This window comes from Procambarus clarkii, chromosome 55, assembly GCF_040958095.1.
Source record: "Procambarus clarkii isolate CNS0578487 chromosome 55, FALCON_Pclarkii_2.0, whole genome shotgun sequence".
NCBI lineage: Eukaryota > Metazoa > Arthropoda > Malacostraca > Decapoda > Cambaridae > Procambarus > Procambarus clarkii.
The window spans coordinates 19,905,425-19,928,937 of NC_091204.1; the positions used below are offsets into that span (position 1 = coordinate 19,905,425).

At 40.0% G+C, this 23,513-nt stretch overlaps 1 long non-coding RNA gene across 4 annotated transcripts in view; it reads left to right on the plus strand.

Annotated features, from left to right (window-relative positions):
* LOC138352908 (uncharacterized) overlaps positions 1 to 23,513 on the plus strand; it is a 560,090-nt gene that overhangs the window by 225,019 nt on the left and 311,558 nt on the right. For all 4 annotated transcript variants that reach the window (XR_011222962.1, XR_011222961.1, XR_011222960.1 and 1 more), the window contains exon 5: positions 23,164 to 23,311. This is a non-coding gene — a long non-coding RNA (uncharacterized lncRNA). The remainder of the gene's footprint in view (positions 1 to 23,163; positions 23,312 to 23,513) is intronic.

The following is a 23,513-nucleotide window of genomic DNA, read 5'->3' on the forward strand; positions in this document are numbered from 1 at the left end:
AACTTGCTAAATATTAACTCCCTCCACACATTCTCTTGTGTCAACTACATTTACAAAACCCTGTTCTTAAATGCAAACCATGCTCTGACACTCTCCCTGGACAGATGTAATAGGACCCATTATCACCACACCAGAAATAAATATCTCTGATATCCCCAGGGTCAAACTTAATCTGTGTAAACACTCTATGCAAATTAAGGGACCTAGTCTGTGGAACTCACTCCCTAGTGAATTGAAAAACTGTAAAACTTTTGCCTTATTTAAAAGCAAAACCAAAAAGTACCTAATTTCATCTTCTTAGTTTCCTACATTGAGCTTTAAATTTGCTCTGTACCTACCTTGAGGTGCTTCTGGGGCTTAGCGTTCTCGCGGCCCGGTCGTCGACCAGGCCTCCTGGTTGCTGGACTGATCAACCAGGCTGTTGGACGCGGCTGCTCGCAGCCTGACGTATGAGTCACAGCCTGGTTGATCAGGTATCCTTTGGAGGTGCTTATCCAGTGCCCTCTTGAACACTGTGAGGGGATTGTCAGTTATGCCCCTTATGTGTAGCGGAAGCGTGTTGAACAGTCTCGGGCCTCTGATGTTGATAGAGTTCTCTCTGAGTACCTGTTGCACCTCCGCTTTCCAACGGGGGGTATTCTGCACATCCTGCCATGTCTTCTGGTCTCATGTGATGTTATTTCTGTGTGCAGGTTTGGGACCAGTCCCTCTAATATTTTCCACGTGTAAATTATTATGTATCTCTCCCGCCTGCGCTCAAGGGAGTACAGATTTAGGCTCTTTAGTCGGTCCCAATAGTTTAGATGTTTTACTGAGTGGATTCTAGCAGTAAAGGATCTCTGCACGCTCTCCAGGTCAGCAATTTCTCCAGCTTTGAAAGGGGCTGTCTGTTACGGACCCGAGTCCAGGGTCCAAGCACGGAGCAGTGACGACATCGCCATCTGTGAGTCTGCTCCCGAAACCCCCTCCAAATGGACAGCGCCATCTAGTGAGGACGGGATATACCGGCCACAGGTGCTGTTTCCCGTCTTAATCAGCTCGTAACATAGCCGCTGCTGACCTCTGGTGAGGTGGTGCTTAGACAGCAACGCCATCTATGGAGTGGATAGGTGGACGTTTGTGTCTAAGCCTGTAAGTGAGGCGCCCTAGAGTGTAACCAGTACTAATGACGTGTCTGATTACAGAGTCGACCTGGGACTGCTGTATCGGACGATGAGGCAGTCTACCCAAGGCAGCCAAAGTCTCTCCACGTGTTTGCTGCAGAAGCTTTGAGTCACCCCCGGACGAACACTGTTGAGTGTGTTAGCCTGCCTCTGACGTGGCAGTACCAGGAATCGTCTTATCTGGGGGCTGGCTGGTGGAAGAGACTACCCACTGTGGTGCGGAGAGAGGAGAGTGATCTGCAGAATCACACGAGGCTCCTGCCTAGGGCTCGCAACCCTAGTATCGATCGTGGAGTGGCCTACACAGCGGAGCTGATTGGAACCTGCCAGCTACAGGCTGGATTTGGGGTTGAAGGCCTCCACGACGGTGCACCCAGTGGGACTGTGATTTGGCTGGCCTGTGGCCAGGGTAGATTCGCCGAGAGAATCAGAGGATTCATCGTGGGCCACGACGAAGAGAACCAGGGCTACTCATCTTGAGCACCGTGAAGTATCCTGCGTCTTCAGAGGAAGGCTAATCTGTATATAATAAGTGTAGTTATAGCAACCCCGCGTGTGACTGTGATATATTTATTTATGGTGGTGGTAACAATATATATACAAAAGCAGTGCATTTGTATCCCTTCCCCTTTAATTTACTTGCGTTATGGAACACACCCCTTGAAAGCCACTACTAACTTGTGGCGAGATACCCAAACTCTAATAACATCAGAGAAGAACCCAGTTGCGACCCAATAGGGCCGTAACACTGTCATTGTGCAGCAGTACTCCACTCTAGAGAGCACAAGCGTTTTGTAAAGTATCATAATCGGTATAGCATCTCTAGTGTAAAAAGTTCTTGTTATCCAACCTGTCATTTTTCTTGCAGTTGTGACGGCTACTTTATTGTGTTCTTTAAAGGTTAGGGCTTCCGACATGAGTACACCCAGATCCTTTACATTGCCTTTTCATTCTATGTTATGATTTGCCTGAGTTTTGTACGTGGTTTCCGTTTTTATATTTTCATTTTTTCCATAGCGCATGAGCTGGAACTTATCTTCGTTAAACACCATATTATTTTCTGTAGCTCATAGGAAGACCTGATCTACATCTGACTGGAGGTTTGCCGTGTCCTCTATGTTGCCTACTCTTATGAAGATCCTAGTGTCATCTGCAAAGGATGATACAGTGCTGTAGATTGTGTTCTTGTCTATGTCCGATATGAGGATGAGAAAAAGTACTGGAGCAAGCACAGTACCCTGGGGGACTAAGCTCTTCACGGTTGATGGGCTGGATTTTATTTTGTTGACTATTACACATTGGGTTTTGTTGGTCAGGAAATTGTAGATCCATCTGCCTATTTTTCCGGTAATTCCTTTTGAACGCATTTTATGTGCAATAACGCCATGGTCACATTTATCAAAAGCTTTTGCAAAATCTGTGTAAATTACATCAGCGTTTTGTTTGTCTTCCATAGCATCTAATGCCATATCATAGTGGTCCAGCAACTGCGACAGGCAAGAACGACCTGTTCTGAAACCATGTTGTCCGGGGTTATGGAGATGCTGTGATTCCATGTATTTTGTGATCTTCTTAGCACTCTCTCAAAAATTTTTATGATGTGCGATGTTAGTGCTATCGGTCTGTAATTTTTTGCCTCTGCCTTATTTCCTCCTTTATGAAGTGGTGCTATCTCTGCTGTTTTTAGTATATCAGGAATAACGCCAGTATCTAGGCTTTGTCTCCACAGAATGTGGAGGGCCTGCGACAGTGGTTTTTTACAGTTCTTGATAAATATGGAGCTCCAAGAATCCGGGCCTGGTGCAGAGTGCATAGGCATACTGTTTATGGCTTCTTCAAAATCCAGTGGGGATAGGGTGACGTCTGATATGATTTGATGTTGGTATCATATCCATGAAAAAATCATTTAGGTTATCAATCTTTAGTGCGTTTAATGGCTCGCTGAAAACAGTCGTACTGCTTCCTCAGTAGCTCGCTCATTTCTTTGTTGTCATCGGTGAAAGTTCCATCTCCCTTTCTCAGGGGCCCGATACTAGATGTGGTTTTTGATCTCGATTTTGCATAGGAGAAAAAATATTTCGGATTTCTCTCTATTTCACTGATGGCCTTTTGCTCTCTTTGCCTCTCCTGGGTTTTGTATGATTCTTGTAGCTTGCCTTTAATTGTTTCTATTTCTCTACCTAACCTTCGCCGTTCTTGAGATTGGGTGCGACTCTCAAGTTGTTCCGCGATTCGTTTTCTTCGCCTATATAGGGAACGACGTTCCCGTTCCAACTGCATCTCTTCCTCTTTTTTCTTAGGGGTATGCGGTTTGAACATATTTCTAGTGCTACTGAGCTTATTTGTTCCAGGCATTGGTTCAGGTTTGCACTTACCTAGTAACCTAGTGTTACCCAATGTAACCTAGTGTTACCCAATCTCCTAATTTTTATGTATTTAACCCAAATAACCTTATCATTGTGTTCATTGCTGTCTTCTTTTATGTGCTAGCCATATGCTGTATTGTGCCTACCAATTTTTATCAACTACCATTCAAGCTGTCATTGCAATCAATCTTACCTACCTATGTGCTTTAATATGCTGTACCTACAAATTTCTCATCTTTTTTTTTCTTGCCATGTAACTGTTATCATTTTTTTTGTTTATAAATTTTGCAAGTATTTACCTACTTAAAAAAATTTTTGATTAAGGACCTGCCCGAAACGCTGCGCGTACTAGTGGCTTTACAAGATTGTAATTACCATATTATGTATCCCCACATTCCCAATGTACCTTCTTGTATATGCATAAATAAATAAATAAATTGAATGTGCATGTTTATGTATATGTTCTGTGTTATTAAATCTGTGTAATGAACAGGTGTTTGTCCGTGTCCTAGTGAGGCTTCCCATGAAATAAAAGAGAGAACGCACCGCAGCAGTGGACAGGGTATAGGTTATCTTGAGTTGATTTCGGGGCTTTTTAGTGTCCCCGCGGCCCGGGGACACTAAAAAACACTCGACCAGGCCTCCACCCCCAGGAAGCAGCCCGTGACAGCTGACTAACTCCCAGGTAATTATTTACTGCTGGGTAACAGGGGGGGCATAGGGTGAAAGAAACTCTGCCCATCTTTTCACGTCGGCGCCCGGGATCGAACCCGGGACTACAGGATCACGTGTCCAGCGTGCTGTTTGCTCGGCCCCCTTAATAGGGTAGTACAGAATAATAAGAGAAAGGGGATTTGAGGAGATCATATCAACCAAGGAAAGAGTGGGTAGTCACAGCGGCTCGAGTGGGTATGTGCACATGACAACGAGGTTAGTGATGGAGCCGCATCCCCCGAATATGTAACGCTGAGCCCTTCTCCAAAAGCAAGGAGCGTGCAGGGTGTTCTGAGTAAAGTATAAACACTCTACAGAGGGTTTGGGGTTTTGGTTGGTTTGTCCATAAGGGACGGATAACCAATTAAAACAAACATAATATTACGTATATCAGAAACAGGATAGGTCCGAGTACAGAGCCCTGTGGGATTCCACTGGTGACTTCACGCCAATCTTATGGGGGTACTCTGTCAAAGGCTTTACGACAGTCCAAAAAAATGCAGTCTAAAATTATATATATGTGTGTGTGTGTGTGTGTGTTCACCTAGTTGTGCTTGCGGGGGTTGAGCTCTGGCTCTTTGGTCCCGCCTCTCAACTGTCAATCAACAGGTGTACAGGTTCCTGAGCCTATTGGGCTCTATCATATCTATACTTGAAACTGTGTATGGAGTCAGCCTCCACCACATCACTTCCTAATGCATTCCATTTGAGTTACGAGACGGAAAAGGCTGGGAAGCTGCCTTTTCTAGATGTAACAGTCATGGAAAAGGGCGGAGGTTTCCACACTGCAGTCTACACTAAGGAAACAAACATAGGAATGTGCCTAAATGCCAACAGCGACTGCCCTGACAGGTACAAGAGGAGTGTTGTTAACGCATACGTCGACCGTGCTCTCAGCCACAGCTCAGAATGGAAGCAAGTCGACGAAGAACTCTGTAGGGTAAGGCAGGTCCTAGTCAATAACGGCTTCTCCAATGGTTTCATCGAAGACATCATAAGAAGGAAAGTGAAAAGCCATGCAACCTCTGAAGACAACTAACACAACACCTATACCCCCTATTAGACTATTTTACAGGAACTTCTTTTCCACAGCTCATAAAACGGAGGAAAGGGTCCTGAAAGATATTGTTAATAGAAACGTTATCCCTACAGACAAAAATCAGAGGATACAACTGACGATTTACTATAAAACCCGAAAAACGGCCAGCCTACTCATGAGAAACTCTCCAGACACAAAACAGAACGCTTTAAAAGAGACTAATGTCGTCTATGCCTTCAAATGCCCACTTGGGGACTGTAAGCTCCAAAAAACCCAGTATATAGGCAAGACAACAACATCTCTTTCTAGGCGTTTAACGATGCATAAGCAACAGGGCTCCATTAAGGAACATATAATCTCTTCCCATAACCAAACCATCGCCAGAGAAATCCTAGTAAACAACACAGAAATCATCGATAGATACAGCGATAGCAGGCGGCTTGACGTTTGCGAGGCACTACACATCAAGAAGTCAACACCAGCAATCAACAGCCAATTATTGCACAACTATATTCTACCCACCTCAAGACTCCGCTCCAATATAGAAGCATCAAGAAATATGGACCAATAGGCTTTCTACAAACACTTCTATTCAATACCCATTGTTTCTGTTCTGTCTTGTGTTGATACTTTTAATACCCTATTAATATCCCCTCCTGTTCTGTCTTGTGTTAATGCCACATCACCCTTCCCACCTCACTCAAATTGTAGATATAAAATCAGAGATACGTTCTAATCAGTTGTGTATTTGTGAAGTCTTTGAAAATGTAATAAGTTTTACGAAACGCGCCCGTGTCGCGTCAGACTAGAAATAAAAATGAATTTTGGAGAAATGATTTTTGATTTACCTCCAACAGTGAAGCGTAATGTACGAAAGATTGAGAAAATTCGTGTTAGAATTATTAATCTTACTTTTTCGGTCATATTTAATAATATATGTCTACAGGAAAGACTGCTACCAAAATATACTAATATATATATATATATATATATATATATATATATATATATATATATATATATATATATATATATATATATATATATATATATATATATATATTAGTATATTTTGGTAGCAGTCTTTCCTGTAGACATATATTATTAAATATGACCGAAAAAGTAAGATTAATGATTCCAACACGAATTTTCTCAATCTTTCGTATATTTCTTTTCACTGTTGGTGGTAATTCAAAAATCAATTCTCCAAAATTCATTTTTATTTCTAGTCTGACGCGACACTTGAGCGCGTTTCGTAAAACTTATTACATTTTCAAAGACTTTAGTTTAAACATACACAACTGAATAGAACTTACACATCTCCGATTTGTTTATATCTACATTTGAGTGAGGTGGATGGGGTGAGGTGGAATTAAATAAGGTATTAATTTCATCAACACAAGACAGAACGCGAAACAATGGGTATTGAATAAAAGTGATTGTAGAAAGCCTATTGGTCCATATTTCTTGATGCTTCTATATTGGAGCGGAGTCTTGAGGTGGGTAGAATATAGTTGTGCATTAATTGGCTGTTGATTGCTGGTGTTGACTTCTTGATGTGTAGTGCCTCGCAAACGTCAAGCCGCCTGCTATCGCTGTATTTATCGATGATTTCTGTGTTGTTTACTAGGATTTCTCTGGCGATGGTTTGGTTGTGGGAAGAGATTATATGTTCCTTAATGGAGCCCTGTTGCTTATGCATCGTTAAACGTCTAGAAAGAGATGTTGTTGTCTTGCCTATATACTGTTTTTTTTTGGAGCTTACAGTCCCCAAGAGGGCATTTGAAGGCATAGACGACGTTGGTCTCTTTTAAAGCGTTCTGTTTTGTGTCTGTAGAGTTTCTCATGAGTAGGTTGGCCGTTTTTCTGGTTTTATAGTAAATCGTCAGTTGTATCCTCTGATTTTTGTCTGTAGGGATAACGTTTCTATTAACAATATCTTTCAGGACCCTTTCCTCCGTTTTATGAGCTGTGGAAAAGAAATTCCTGTAAAATAGTCTAATAGGGGGTATAGGTGTTGTGTTGGTTGTCTCTTCAGAGGTTGCATGGCGTTGGGGGGTAGAAATAGCCTAAGCTACTCTATCCCTTTGAGATGTATTTTTTCTTGTCTCAATAAATATACTTGAACTTGAACTTGCATGGCGTTTCACTTTCCTTCTTATGATGTCTTCGACGAAACCATTGGAGAAGCCATTGTTGACTAGGACCTGCCTTACCCTACAGAGTTCTTCGTCGACTTGCTTCCATTCTGAGCTGTGGCTGAGAGCACGGTCGACATATGCGTTAACAACACTCCTCTTGTACCTATCTGGGCAGTCGCTTTTGGCATTTAGGCACATTCCTATGTTCGTTTCCTTAGTGTAGACTGCAGTGTGGAAACCTTCGCTCTTTTCCATGACTGTTACATCTAGAAAGGGCAGCTTCCCATCCTTTTCCATCTCGTAAGTGAAACGCAGCACGGAAACGCAAGGCGGCTTGACGTTTGCGAGGCATTACACATTAAGAAGTCAACACCAGCAATCAACAGCCAATTAATGCACAACTATATTCTACCCACCTCAAGACTCCGCTCCAATATAGAAGCATCAAGAAATATGGACCAATAGGCTTTCTACAATCACTTCCATTTCAATACCCATTGTTTCGTGTTCTGTCTTGTGTTGATGAAATTAATACCCTATTAATGCCACCTCTTGTTCTGTCTTGTGTTGATGAAATTAATACCCTATTAATGCCACCTCACCCCATCCCTCTCACTCAAATGTAGATATAAACAACGGAGATGTGTAAGTTCTATTCAGTTGTGTATTTGTAAACTAAAGTCTTTGAAAATGTAATAAGTTTTACGAAACGCGCTCGTGTCGCGTCAGACTAGAAATAAAAATGAATTTTGGAGAATTGATTTTTGAATTACCTCCAATAGTGAAAAGAAATGTACGAAAGATTGAGAAAATTCGTGTTAGAATTTTTAATCTTACTTTTTCGGTCATATTTAATAATATATGTCTACAGGAAAGACTGCTACCAAAATATACTAATATATATATATATATATATATATATATATATATATATATATATATATATATATATATATATATATATATATATATATATATAATGGTCTGTTGTTAATGTCTATCGATTTATTTTGTTATAAAACAGTCCTCGTAGTGATAATTGTGTCAGTTACAAAATACCTTGAAAAACTAACTAATAACTAACTAATAACTGTATACAACTCCGAATACACTTCATTTTCCAATTTTTTTTCCGTTGAATATCACTTCAGTGAGTATTTACTGAAGCTTTTGATTCACTGAGTTCTTGTGTGAGTCCCTGCCACCACCTCTGACCCCCCCCTAACCCGACGATAAATCCCTACAACGAAAAATCCCCATGACGAAAAATCCCAACGGTGTGGCGCAGTGTGAGCACCGGTGGATTCTCTTGTCAGCTACACCAATACACACAGCTGTACGGAGCCGAGCTCAGTGCTTCAGTAACCATTTCCCCAGCATTCAATATTTTGATAAGAGTTTCAGCAGGAAAATCCTCTCCATAATATATCTATGCCTGTTAAGCAAGCATGGCGTGAAATAATGCAAATGTTCATTAATTCAGAAATTATGGCTGGGTGATAATTGATTGATACTCTGCGATGTTCGTGTGAATTTAGAAGATATTTTTTATGTTAAAATAGCTATCATATCGACGTTGTTGGTTTCGTTCATACGTTAAACCATGTTATATGCGCTCGAGAATTATAGATAGTGAAGAGCAGTGGGGGTTTGGAAAACAAAAAATTATACACTTTAAATTTCCTATAAATACCTGATTTCGATCGACCTGGAATATCTTTTGGTGGAACAGACAAATACAACAATAAATTTAGTTGGAAATTCTTCAGATTCTTCAGATTCAAATTCTTCAGCTAAGACCACGCACCGTTCTCGTAGCTTCAGCCAGCGCGGTAGCGTAGTTGGCTAAAGAGCGTACGGTTTGCGGAGAAATGGAGAAATGAGTTCTAAAGTGGTATACATATCCTGGTATATGTCTGCTGACTCAAACACGTGTATATTCCCCGAGGGTGTGATGTGAAGGTCAATGAAATCCTCGCCTGACTTTGTTAAGTGGTTCAAAAATATGTTTGAGATTCCTGAAGCTTCCCTTCAGCTTCTAAGCCCACGAAGCTGGGCTGGGAAGCTTCTTTCTGCCATTTTTAGTTTTTACAGGACCTTAAATACTGAACTATTGAATTGGACAAAGCGAAAAATTTTTTTTTACTTGTGTTGCTTTGACAAATTAAACTAAACTACCTAACCTAAACTTCCTAGGCCTAATACACGATATCTGAGGCCTAATATAGTACATATGTGTACTATACTAATCCCAAGAATATTTAAGGTTTTGTTTCAGCATCATTTATATTGAAAGAATTCCTTACTAGTCAGAATTCCTTACTATCTAAAAGCTAAGAACGTACAAATTCTGACCATTGACGATCGTCATAATAGGTACTATCTAAAAAGGAGGATGAGTTGTACACACACATTCAGTCACATGTGACAGTAAGCCCAGGAAATAAAGATTTCTGTTTCATAAATGTCATCCTCTCACCAGTGAGACCCTTAATCTTTGATGCGTGCTCGGATTTCAATTGCAAGTTTTCTTTTTCCAGTATTAATGACTGGAAAAGCGTGCGGCCTTTAGCATAAAAAAATTATGATATAAAACGCCATCTTTGACCTCAAACTCTTTGATTAGACTCACTGACTTAACCAAGAGGGAGTTTGCGCTACTCTTAAACTGAAACTTCTTACCACTTCCGAAGGTTTTAGAATCTACATTCACCTTCAGTGCTGTACTATTTCTTCTCAAGGCAACAGGGACCTTGTGTGGCACCTAGGTACTAAGGACATGGTGTGACACTAGGCCCCAGGGACATGATATGACACTCGGATTTACATAGGATCTGACCTGAAAGACCAGACAACTGGTGCCAGACAACTGGTGCCAGACAACTGGTGCCACACAGCTGGTGCCACGCAACTGGTGCCACGCAACTGGTGCCACACAGCTGGTGCCACACAGCTGGTGCCACACAACTGGTGCCACACAACTGGTGCCACACAACTGGTGCCACACAGCTGGTGCCACACAACTGGTGCCACACAGCTGGTGCCACACAACTGGTGCCACACAACTGGTGCCACACAGCTGGTGCCACACAACTGGTGCCACACAGCTGGTGCCACACAGCTGGTGCCACACAGCTGGTGCCACTCAGATGGTGCCATCATCCAGGCGTCCCAGGACAATGGGTATTTAAAGAAAGTTAAACTAAAAACCGATAATCTGTAAAACTAGTGAAGTGATGCTGAAATAAATAAGGTACAATGTAAGAGGTGCTCACAAAGGTACAATGTAAGAGGTGCTTACAAAGGTACAATGTAAGAGGTGCTCACAAAGGTACAATGTAAGAGGTGCTCACAAAGGTACAGTGTAAGAGATGCTTAGAACTATCTTGCACTTTCTCCTATGAAACAAAGTACCTTCCTTAAGAGCCCTTAATCTTCCACCTGAAGTTGGCGACAGAGTGGGGGATGATTTTCTGTGTTACAGTGAATTAAACTCCTGTGATTGCAGCACCTCACTGTTGCAATCACTTCTTTCGTTCCGTCCAAAACGTGGCACTGAAGATCCTGCAAACACAAAAAGTTAACTGACCCTGTTTTTCCGCTTGTTACGACTTGTAATTAAGTTATTACAAGTTGTAATAACGTTATAAAGTTCTACCGTTTTTATGAGGTATGTAACGTTGTTACAACTTTCTATATCGGTTGTTAAAACTTGTTCAAATGTTGTAGAAACGTCGTAATTTCGTCGTGTGTTTGGTTGGGACACTTCAGCTTTACCTAATTCTGACACTAATTTATTAAACGCTTTTGTTTACCTTTCCTCGCGAACTTTGCGTTTGCCTCGATAACGGACATCAGTGGAGCTGTTGTTTGTCCCAAACCATCAAATATAATGGTGTAACAAACAAGTCTGTAAAGTCTGAAACAGTGTACTGGAGGCAGAAGCCTGAAACAGTGTACTGGAGGCAGAAGTCTGAAACAGTGTACTGGAGGCAGAAGTCTGAAACAGTGTACTGGAGGCAGAAGTCTGAAACAGTGTACTGGAGGCAGAAGTCTGAAACAGTGTACTGGAGGCAGAAGTCTGAAACAGTGTACTGGAGGCAGAAGTCTGAAACAGTGTACTGGAGGCAGAAGTCTGAAACAGTGTACTGGAGGCAGAAGTCTGAAACAGTGTACTGGAGGCAGAAGTCTGAAACAGTGTACTGGAGGCAGAAGTCTGAAACAGTGTACTGGAGGCTGAAGCCTGAAACAGTGTACTGGAGGCTGAAGCCTGAAACAGTGTACTGGAGGCAGAAGTCTGAAACAGTGTACTGGAGGCAGAAGTCTGAAACAGTGTACTGGAGGCAGAAGCCTGAAACAGTGTACTGGAGGCAGAAGCCTGAAACAGTGTACTGGAGGCAGTAGCTTGAAACAGTGTACTGGAGGCAGAAGTCTGAAACAGTGTACTGGAGGCAGAAGTCTGAAACAGTGTACTGGAGGCAGAAGTCTGAAACAGTGTACTGGAGGCAGAAGTCTGAAACAGTGTACTGGAGGCAGAAGTCTGAAACAGTGTACTGGAGGCAGAAGTCTGAAACAGTGTACTGGAGGCAGAAGTCTGAAACAGTGTACTGGAGGCTGAAGCCTGAAACAGTGTACTGGAGGCTGAAGCCTGAAACAGTGTACTGGAGGCAGAAGTCTGAAACAGTGTACTGGAGGCAGAAGTCTGAAACAGTGTACTGGAGGCAGAAGCCTGAAACAGTGTACTGGAGGCAGAAGCCTGAAACAGTGTACTGGAGGCAGTAGCTTGAAACAGTGTACTGGAGGCAGAAGTCTGAAACAGTGTACTGGAGGCAGAAGCCTGAAACAGTGTACTGGAGGCAGAAGTCTGAAACAGTGTACTGGAGGTTGATGAGGCGAAGGGAAAGACTGGCAGTCAAGCAAATGAGTTTTCCTTTCCTCCCTCTTCATTCCTGAACTTCACACTCAAGCGATGTTTACTGTTGGTCGTATTGTACCAACTCAGGTGGAAACCTTTTCCTCGAGAAGTTTTTTTTAAAAAGTAGTTTAATCATGTACTTTTGCAGGAAGTTCTGTTGCAACGGTAAATTAAAAGGAATTTCTCGAACATTGTGAATCTAATTTTTTCTAAGTAATATATTATACTTTCTGAGGGATATGGGACTGTAGCTTCGCTCAAGCGTGTCACTCCGACGTATAACACCACTCAGTCTAATATTTAGATTTTTTTTATATATACGGGCTGTCAACTGGTGTAACTAGTGAAACTGCAAGCAAGAGCTGTTATGAGCTCTTCTGAAGGCTATTCCTAGAAAATCATTTATTTATGAGAATGTCCTTTAAAACTTTGAAATCTCTCTCTTTCTCTTTCTTTCTTTTCTATCTGTCTTTCTGTCTGTCTGTCTGTCTGTCTGTCTGTCTCTCTGTCTCTCTCTCTCTCTCTGTCTCCCTCTCTCTCTCTCTCTCTCTCTCTCTCTCTCTCTCTCTCTCTCTCTCTCTCTCTCTCTCTCTCTCTCTCTCTCTCTCTCTCTCTCTCTCTCTCTCTTATGATAATTGCCTTGCCTTAAACGTTTATAAATATTGAATTTCCGGTGATGACGTCTGCTTGTGACTACAGAGAGTGCAGCGAGGCACGACACTGCTTAACGGGACAGCCGGACTACAGATCTACAGAACTCGGGAGTCAAGCACAGGAGCATCCGACTGGAGGTATAGAGCCACAGAGGCCCCGGCGACTGTGTATTTGTGCAGTTTGAGAAACCAATGAGAATCTCGGCAGGAGTCTTTCATGACGAGTTGAGCCCATTATGTCTTCCTTGGCCGTGAGGGTTTGTCAAGTCACAGCAGGAAGGTGGATCTCCAGCAGAGGGAGAGCGAATTAAAGTCTCCTCCCTTCACAATACCTAGACGTAAGTGTGCAACTGAGTCATCAAGCAACATCAAAGGTCCAGCAGAGAGAGAGTGCTCTGCTTGACAAATTGATTAGAGTAAACGACAAAATAGTGGCTTGTAGGAAAGATATGGATGGAGGGGTAGGTTGCATCTTCCATGACTGTCAACCAGCAGTTGATGTTGTCCCACACAAGAGATTCCTATTAAGGCTAGCGAAACTGACTGTTGTTTCTGGAAGATTGCTAAGTTTAGCGAGGGAGCAGCTCGCCAGCAGGAAGGAGGCAAAGGGGCACAGTTAATAGAAGCACATCAGAGAAAATATAGATAACGGGCGGAGTTCCACAGGAATACGTATCAGGGCCGATCCTCTTGCTCATATTCGTCAACAAATTGACGAAGAAAATAAGCTCCTTCATTAAAAGTTAGTTCATGATTTAACATTAGTGAAAACAAATCAGAACTAGTGAAGACCCTATACACGCTTTATGGGTAATCTAAAAATGGCCTGTAGATCTCATCCCAGATTTGTGTAAAGTTTTGAGAATAGGTACAGAAGAAAGAAGACCCAAAAAGCAGAATAAAATTAAATGTAAACAGTTTGTTGCAACATAAAACACAAAATAAGAAAGAACAGCAAGTACACTAAAGCATAATTATATAACCAGAGACACATATAAACATAATGACAGCAGCTGCCAAACTGGCCACCATCTGGAATCCTTTGGCGAAATTTTACAAAACCTACGTGAGACAAACTCTCCAGTATGGAACCCCCAGCATGTTTCACCTACCTGAACAGATGCAAAATAATGACTTTTAATTAGATCCAAAAGCATGAAACAACAGACCTCTTCCTGGCCCGCTGGGATTTATCTACGATGAAGGGGTTTCGTCCAGTGTAGCGTCATCGTACCAAACTGGACGAAAGATGGACTAAAAGGAGCATGATAATCCCTAATGCGTTTATAAGGCTTATTGGTAAAGTAGACTTGGAACAGCAAGAAACGTTTAGGTGGAAATATAGACTATACACACACACACACACACACACACACACACACACACACACACACACACACACACACACACACACACACACACACACACACACATACACACATACACACACACACATACACACACAAGGGAAACAATTTAGTTGGAAGAAGAAGAGTTAAGACAGAAGACTTGGAAACTTAAATGAAAATGACACTGACGAAATAATTCTTGCTGGGCTTGTGGAATTAGAAAGAGAGAGAGAGAGAGAGAGAGAGAGAGAGAGAGAGAGAGAGAGAGAGAGAGAGAGAGAGAGAGAGAGAGAAACAGAGAGAGAGAGTGCTGTGGTAATATTGTGTTCCAGGTGGTGATATGATATAAAGATATTTGGAAAACAGAAAATGTATATAATTAAAAATAATTTTTTTATTAATAATAAACTAAATAATAATTAAAATTATACAAATATTAATATAAATATAAAATAATAATAATGAGAAAATACATTTGACCACTGAGATGACTTAAACCAACCACGCACCTTACACCCCTGCACCACGACATGGCATAAGTTACACAACCTGAGATTCCACTGAATCCACAGGAAGACTGGGTAGGCTTCTACACAAGCCAGTCCAAGTTTTACACATTACCACCACCCCAGGCACTCTGGTGTTAGTAAAGTAGTTCATACTCCCCAGGTTTAGATACACAAATATATATCTCATTAGTGTGCTTAATATTAATGAAAAAGTCAATTAGAACACGCTGACCTTGACTGGTTTTCAGTTTCAGTAGAAGCCTCTATACTGCCTGTGTGGATTCAGTGGCATATTTTATTGTATAACTTGTCATATTGTGGTACAGGGGTTTCGGTGCGTGGCTGGCGGTACCCTCGTCTCTGGTTCCAGTCACTTTAGTGATCCAATTGATTATTTTATTCATATATACATCACGTAAGTGTGATTTACTTGCGATTAACAATATTTTAATATAATAATAATAATAATAATAATAATAACAATAATAATAATAATAATAATAATAATAATAATAATATAGTGGTAAATAGTGGTAAAAATATATTCAATTTGTTAAGCATTTGAAACTCTCTAGACCAGTACTCTTCATTCCTGGTCATAACTGTACACATTCCTGGTTAAAACTACACATTCCTGGTTAAAACTACACATTCCTGGTTAAAACTACACATTCCTGCCCACAACTACACATTCCTGGCCACAACTACACATTCTAAGCCACAACTACACATTCCAAGCCACAACTACACATTCTAAGCCACAACTACACATTCCTGGCCACAACTACACATTCTAAGCCACAACTACACATTCCAAGCCACAACTACACATTCTAAGCCACAACTACACATTCCAAGCCACAACTACACATTCCTGGCCACAACTACACATTCTTGGCCACAACTACACATTCCAAGCCACAACTACACATTCCTGGCCACAACTACACATTCCTGGCCACAACTACACATTCCAAGCCACAACTACACATTCCTGGCCACAACTACACATTCCTGGCCACAACTACACATTCCTGGCCACAACTACACATTCCTGGCCACAACTACACATTCCTGGCCACAACTACACATTCCTGGCCACAACTACACATTCCTGGCCACAACTACACATTCCTGGCCACAACTACACATTCCAAGCCACAACTACACATTCCAAGCCACAACTACACATTCCTGGCCACAACTACACATTCCTGGCCACAGCTACACATTCCTGGCCACAACTACACATTCCAAGCCACAACTACACATTCCTGGCCACAACTACACATTCCTGGCCACAACTACACATTCCAAGCCACAACTACACATTCCTGGCCACAACTACACATTCCTGGCCACAACTACACATTCCTGGCCACAACTACACATTCCAAGCCACAACTACACATTCCAAGCCACAACTACACATTCCAAGCCACAACTACACATTCCAAGCCACAACTACACATTCCAAGCCACAACTACACATTCCAAGCCACAACTACACATTCCAGACCACAACTCGACTGAAGCAAAACCTTCAACATCCCTAGCAAGTCTGGAATGAGAACAAGAGGTGATATGGGAATTCAAACTTGTTGTGAAGGCCAGTTTGTATCTCAACTGTAAAGAATTCCTTCATATATTCTCATTAGATTTTTTTCCTCCTTTCAAGCAACCAGCGAGCAAAGTTGAAATTGGTGTGCGGAAGTTTGGCTTCTCAAGCACACTAATTGAACGGGTTAAGAGTCCTAACTTGGGCTTCAGCTGCCTATGCTGACTGTGCAGCAAGGTTGTACAGTGCTGAATGCAAGCCATTGATGCAAATTCTGGCTTGTTTTCTTTTTAATTAGGGACTGTTATTGAGTGCTGGCTTACTGTTGAGAACTGGCTTGCTGGTGAGATAGAGACACAGAAAGACACAGACACATAAACTTTACTCATAAATCTTTTAGCGTACGACAGTAGTGTAAGGCACAGCTGGCCAAAGAAAAACCCGTTATCACGCGTCAAATACTGCCCTGAGCACGGAGGGAAGATAGCGGGACGAAATATCTTATGAATGAGGTCTGGTTTGCCAGTCGCACCACCTGCAGATGGAGTTATCAAGAGGTTCGATCCCCTTTTGATGTGAGATTCATTCTATCAGTGTAGTTGATGCTGCATGAGCAGTCATAGCAATTGATGCCAAACTGCTGATTGTGCTTGCATCAGTATGGCAAATAGTGAAAACATTTATTGGTGGAGATATGATATAAAAGTATTTGGAAAATAAAACTTTTATAAAATGAAGAATAATCAAATTTGTATTAATAGTTAACTAAATATTAATTATAAAACCTTTGGGTGAAAAGTGACCTATGTTAATGTCCCCAAACACCTGTTTTAGTCATGTGTAAGGAACCACAAGATAAATTAGTACACCTACAGCAATTTTGCGAATTAACACACAAACACAAACACACACACACACACACACATGAGGGGACATGATCACCACATACAAGATTCTCAGAGGAATTGATAGGGTAGATAAAGACAGACTTTTTAACACAAGGGACACACGCACTAGGGAACACAGGTGGAAATTGAGTGCCCAAATGAGCCATAGAGACGTTAGAAAGAATTTTTGAAGTGTCAGAGTAGTAGACAAATGGAATGCATTAGGAAGTGATGTGGTGGAGGCTGACTCCATACACAGTTTCAAATGTAGATATGATAGAACCCAGTAGGCTCAGGAATCTGTACACCAGTTGATTGACAGTTGAGAGGCGGGACCAAAGAGCCAGAGCTCAACCCCTGCAAACACAACTAGGTGAGTACACAATATATCAACAATACCAGCTGCAACAGAACCGTTTGGTCATCTGCACCAAAAGCAGTCACTTAAATGCCTGCGTATCCAAACAGCGGACTACAAATGACGTTATCAGCCGTCAGTGAACGAGTGAGAGCTTTGGGTAACATGGGTTATCTTGAGCGAGAATACATTAAGCTCCATAACCTAATCACTGATACACAAAGTGAATGACTCGCCTCTCACTCCTCGTCACTTGGGTGTAAGGATAATAATGGAAATATTAATAAACCAGATTTTGTCGGCTTGTGATTCACTGTAAATTTTGTGTTTATTGGTTTGCAGCTGTTGAGAATAATAATTTGCAATACGTTGCAACACATAAATTTGCAACACTTCATGTATTTTATTATTGCATGTTTACGGTGTGTGTTTAAAGTTTATATTTGTGTATTTAAAGCTATATTTGTTTGTACTCACCTAATTGTACTCACTTAATTGGGCTTTCGGGGGGGGGGGGGGGGGAATGAGCTCTAGCTCTTTGGTCCCGCCTCTCAACCGTTACCTCAACCGTTTGTGTGTGTTTACAGTTACGTGTGTGTGTGTGTGTGTGTGTGTGTGTGTCTGTCTGTCTGTATGTTCAGGCTTAGGTTCCACAATGCAACATATTTAGACTACCATTGCAGTAAGTTCAAACTCTGCAACCTAAGTGCATTTAAACTTTGCATCGCAATATATTCAAGTCTTCAGCACACTGGGGTTACACTTTAACACAGCCCAGTGTGTTAAATCATTGTGTGCCTGATGCGTTTGCTGTAGTCATCCCTGCAAGGTCTTGCAACTCACACTATCTCAGCATTTGCAACTTTGAACCTCATTAAAGCCTTTTGTAGTGTACCAGTCCAGTAAATATCTGCAATATTTTATCGTGCATCACACCTGCATTACATTTTTCTTTGCTGTGTGTTCTGTAATGATGTTTTGCACACCGAACTTTTCAGTTATCATCTAAAACGCTTGGAAAGTTGCAGGTTCTTGAAATAGTTTTTCTCTCATGCTTGGGGGAAACATTTCATATCTGTAACACTGTCACTCCAGTTTCTGTAACAGTCTGTCACTCCAGTTTCTGTAACAGTCTGTCACTCCAGTTTCTGTAACAGTCTGTCACTCCAGCTTCTGTAACAGTCTGTCACTCCAGTTTCAATAACAGTCTGTCACTCCAGCTTCTGTAACAGTCTGTCACTCCAGCTTCTGTAACAGTCTGTCACTCCAGCTTCTGTAACAGTCTGCCACTCCAGCTTCTGTAACAGTCTGTCACTCCAGTTTATGTAACACTGTCACTCCAGCTTCTGTACCACAATCTGTTACTCCAGATTCTGTAACAGAACAGAATAATATTAATTATACCCCCAAAAATTACTTGGTGCTGGAAAAAAGACTGGATAAAGTGTTGGATAAAGCTGTTGTTGTTAAAGCCTGGCGGATGGACATAGTCGAGTTAGTGGTGCATACAGATCGAGTGGTCAATACTAGGCATTGTTTGTAACACTAGCTATCTCAATTCAGTTACGTGTTACAAGTGATCCATTTTGTTCTGTGTTCTCTCTCACTCCTCCAGTACACCTGAGAACCAATTCCAGCAACAGGAACTCTAGTGTTCTAGTAGTACATATTTCTACATACGTCTTGAAATGTGTACACTCCTCATAGTCTTGAAGAAAATCTATTTTTTGCAATATTTAAATTAACAACTTAATCTCTGAATACATCTTAAAACATTAAATAATACAGATGTTATATATATATATATATATATATATATATATATATATATATATATATATATATATATATATATATATATATATATATATATATATATATATATATATATATATGTCGTACCTAATAGCCAGAACGCACTTCTCAGCCTACTATTCAAGGCCCGATTTGCCTAATAAGCCAAGTTTTCACGAATTAATTGTTTTTCGACTACCTAACCTACCTAACCTAACCTAACCTAACTTTTTCGGCTACCTAACCTAACCTAACCTATAAAGATAGGTTAGGTTAGGTTAGGTTAGGTAGGGTTAGGTTCGGTCATATATCTACGTTAATTTTAACTCCAATAAAAGAAAATTGACCTCATACATAATGAAATGGGTAGCTTTATCATTTCATAAGAAAAAAATTAGAGAAAATATATTAATTCAGGAAAACTTGGCTTATTAGGCAAATCGGGCCTTGCATAGTAGGCTGAGAAGTGCGTTCTGGCTACTAGGTACGACATATATATATATATATATATATATATATGTCGTACCTAGTAGCCAGAACTCACTTCTCAGCCTACTATTCAAGGCCCGATTTGCCTAATAAGCCAAGTTTTACTGTATTAATATATTTACTATAATTTTTTTCTTATGAAATGATAAAGCAACCCTTTTCTCTATGTATGAGGTCAATTTTTTTTTATTGGAGTTAAAATTAACGTAGATATATGACCGAACCTAACCAACCCTACCTAACCTAACCTAACCTATATTTATAGGTAAGGTTAGGTTAGGTAGCCAAAAAAAGCTAGGTTAGGTTAGGTTAGGTAGGTTAGGTAGACGAAAAAACATTAATTCATGAAAACTTGGCTTATTAGGCAAATCGGGCCTTGAATAGTAGGCTAAGTGCGTTCTGGCTATTAGGTACGACATATATATATATATATATATATATATATATATATATATATATATATATGTCGTACCTAGTAGCCAGAACGCACTTCTCGGCCTACTATGCAAGGCCCGATTTGCCTAATAAGCCAAATCTTCCTGAATTAATATATATTCTCTAATTTTTTTCTTATGAAATGATAAAGCTACCCATTTCATTATGTACGAGGTCAATTTCTTTTTATTGGAGTTAAAATTAACGTAGATATATGACCGAACCTAACCAACCCTACCTAACCTAACCTAACCTATCTTTATAGGTTAGGTTAGGTTAAGTAGCTGAAAAAGTTAGGTTAGGTTAGGTTAGGTAGGTTAGGTAGTCGAAAAAAACATTAATTCATGAAAACTTGGCTTATTACGCAAATCGGGCCTTGCATAGTAGGCTGAGAAGTGCGTTCTGGCTACTAGGTACGACATATATATATATATATATATATATATATATGTCGTACCTAGTAGCCAGAACTCACTTCTCAGCCTACTATTCAAGGCCCGATTTGCCTAATAAGCCAAGTTTTCCTGAATTAATATATTTACTATAATTTTTTTCTTATGAAATGATAAAGCAACCCTTTTCTCTATGTATGAGGTCAATTTTTTTTTATTGGAGTTAAAATTAACGTAGATATATGACCGAACCTAACCAACCCTACCTAACCTAACCTAACCTATATTTATAGGTAAGGTTAGGTTAGGTAGCCAAAAAAAGCTAGGTTAGGTTAGGTTAGGTAGGTTAGGTAGACGAAAAAACATTAATTCATGAAAACTTGGCTTATTAGGCAAATCGGGCCTTGAATAGTAGGCTGAGAAGTGAGTTCTGGCTACTAGGTACGACATATATATATATATATATATATATATATATATATATATATATATATATATATATATATATATATATATATATATATATATATGTCGTACCTAGTAGCCAGAACGCACTTTTCAGCCTACTATGCAAGGCCCGACTTGCCTAATAAGCCAAGTTTTCCTGAATTAATATATTTTCTCTAATTTTTTTCTTATGAAATGATAAAGCTATCCGTTTCATTATGTATGAGGTCAATTTATTATTATTGGAGTTAAAATTAACGTAGATATATGACCGAACCTAACCAACCCTACCTAACCTAACCTAACCTATCTTTATAGGTTAGGTTAGGTTAGGTAGCATAAAAAGTTAGGTTAGGTTAGGTTAGGTAGGTTAGGTTGTCGAAAAACAATTAATTCATGAAAACTTGGCTTATTAGGCAAATCGGGCCTTGCATAGTTGGCTCAGAAGTGTGTTCTGGCTATTAGGTACGACATATATATATATATATATATATATATATATATATATATATATATATATATATATATATATGTCGTACCTAGTAGCCAGAACTCACTTCTCAGCCTATTATGCATGGCCCGATTTGCCTAACAAGTCAAGTTTTCCTGAATTAATATATTTTCTCTAATTTTTTTCTTATGAAATGATAAAGCTACCCATTTCATTATGTATGAGTTCAATTTTTTTTCATTTGAGTTCAAATTAACGTAGATATATGACCGAACCTAACCAACCCTACCTAACCTAACCTAACCTATCTCTATAAGTTAGGTTGGGTTATGTAGCTGAAAAAGTTAGGTTAGGTTAGGTTAGGTAGGTTCGGTAGCCGAAAAACAATTAATTTATGAAAACTTGGCTTATTAGGCAAATCGGGCCTTGCATAGTAGGCTGAGAAGTGAGTTCTGGCTACTAGGTACGACATATATATATATATATATATATATATATATATATATATATATATATATATATATATATATATATATATATATATATATATATATATATATATATATATATATATATATATATATATATATATATATATATATATACTCTTCAACACTAAGCTTATTTACGGTTAGCGCTTCTGAAACTAATTAAATAATTGTCAGCATTGTGTAAATTAAACACTTACACCATGACGTGTGTAAATCCAATTTCTCGAGCACTGGAGCCTTCTCTAGCTCTTCCATTATTGCAACGTTGCACGCTTCAAGAAATGTTAATATTGACAAGACTGCGAGGAATTCCAGCACTTGAAACACAAAGATTCAACATTTTTATCATCTCCTGTAAAGGCCATTATTTACTTAAATATAATTAACAGCAAAGTTTCCAAGAATGCAATTGCTTACCTGCACCTAAATCTTTACTAACACTGTGAACGGTCCTTGTGTTGCAACAATAAAGTTTATTGCTGCTACTATTATTATATAATTATTCGGCATTTGTAATGTTGCAATTAACAAAGATATTGAAAGGTCGATGTTTATGGATAAGCAATGAATCAACACAATCTGGTGTTGACTGTAACACAACTTTCTTTATATTTACGATGTTCGTTGCATTCGTGCAAGAAATGTTGAGGTCTGCAACAATAAAAGGAATTAGATGTTTTACGTTCGATATTACAAGTACAATATGTTGTGTTCTGGCAACTGTGCTACATGTTCCATGTGTGCTGGCGGTTTACACACGACTCACAACTGATGACGTTCGAACACTTCCGGAACAAGTGCTTCACTGACGAGTTTTGTTCGAACCACAACGCTGTAAATGCTTCACCCATGTACTACAAATACAAATAATCGCTAACAGAACCTAAACACCTAACCTAACCAGTGTTTAAATGTGCGCAGTATGTTAAGGTTATTTTATAGTTGAATATATATAATATATACATATATATACAAATAATATCAACTTAGGCTAAAGGATTTCATATTTCAGCACTCTGATATTGCTCGTGAAGGGAGAGCTTGACCGGGGCACTGCCTCGTTCTTCCCTAAACAAGCAGTTCAGAGGTGGAGGGAGTGATTGAGGTAGCGAGGACGGTGTTGGTGGTCATTCTGTGTCCAGCCGTCACGGTGGTGAGAGGTAGGTTGGCTGTGTGGTCCCAAGACGGGCTTCTTGTTCGAGACTCTTGCCTTATGTGTTCTTGAGACGCTGTGAAGCTTTTATTGTTTGTTAACACAAATGACTCACAAATGAGGGGTTAATATAGCGGGGACTTTACTGTATAATGCTGTGTTTGGTCTAGTTTGCTATGCTATCTTCAACGTGTTGATTTTGGGGGATT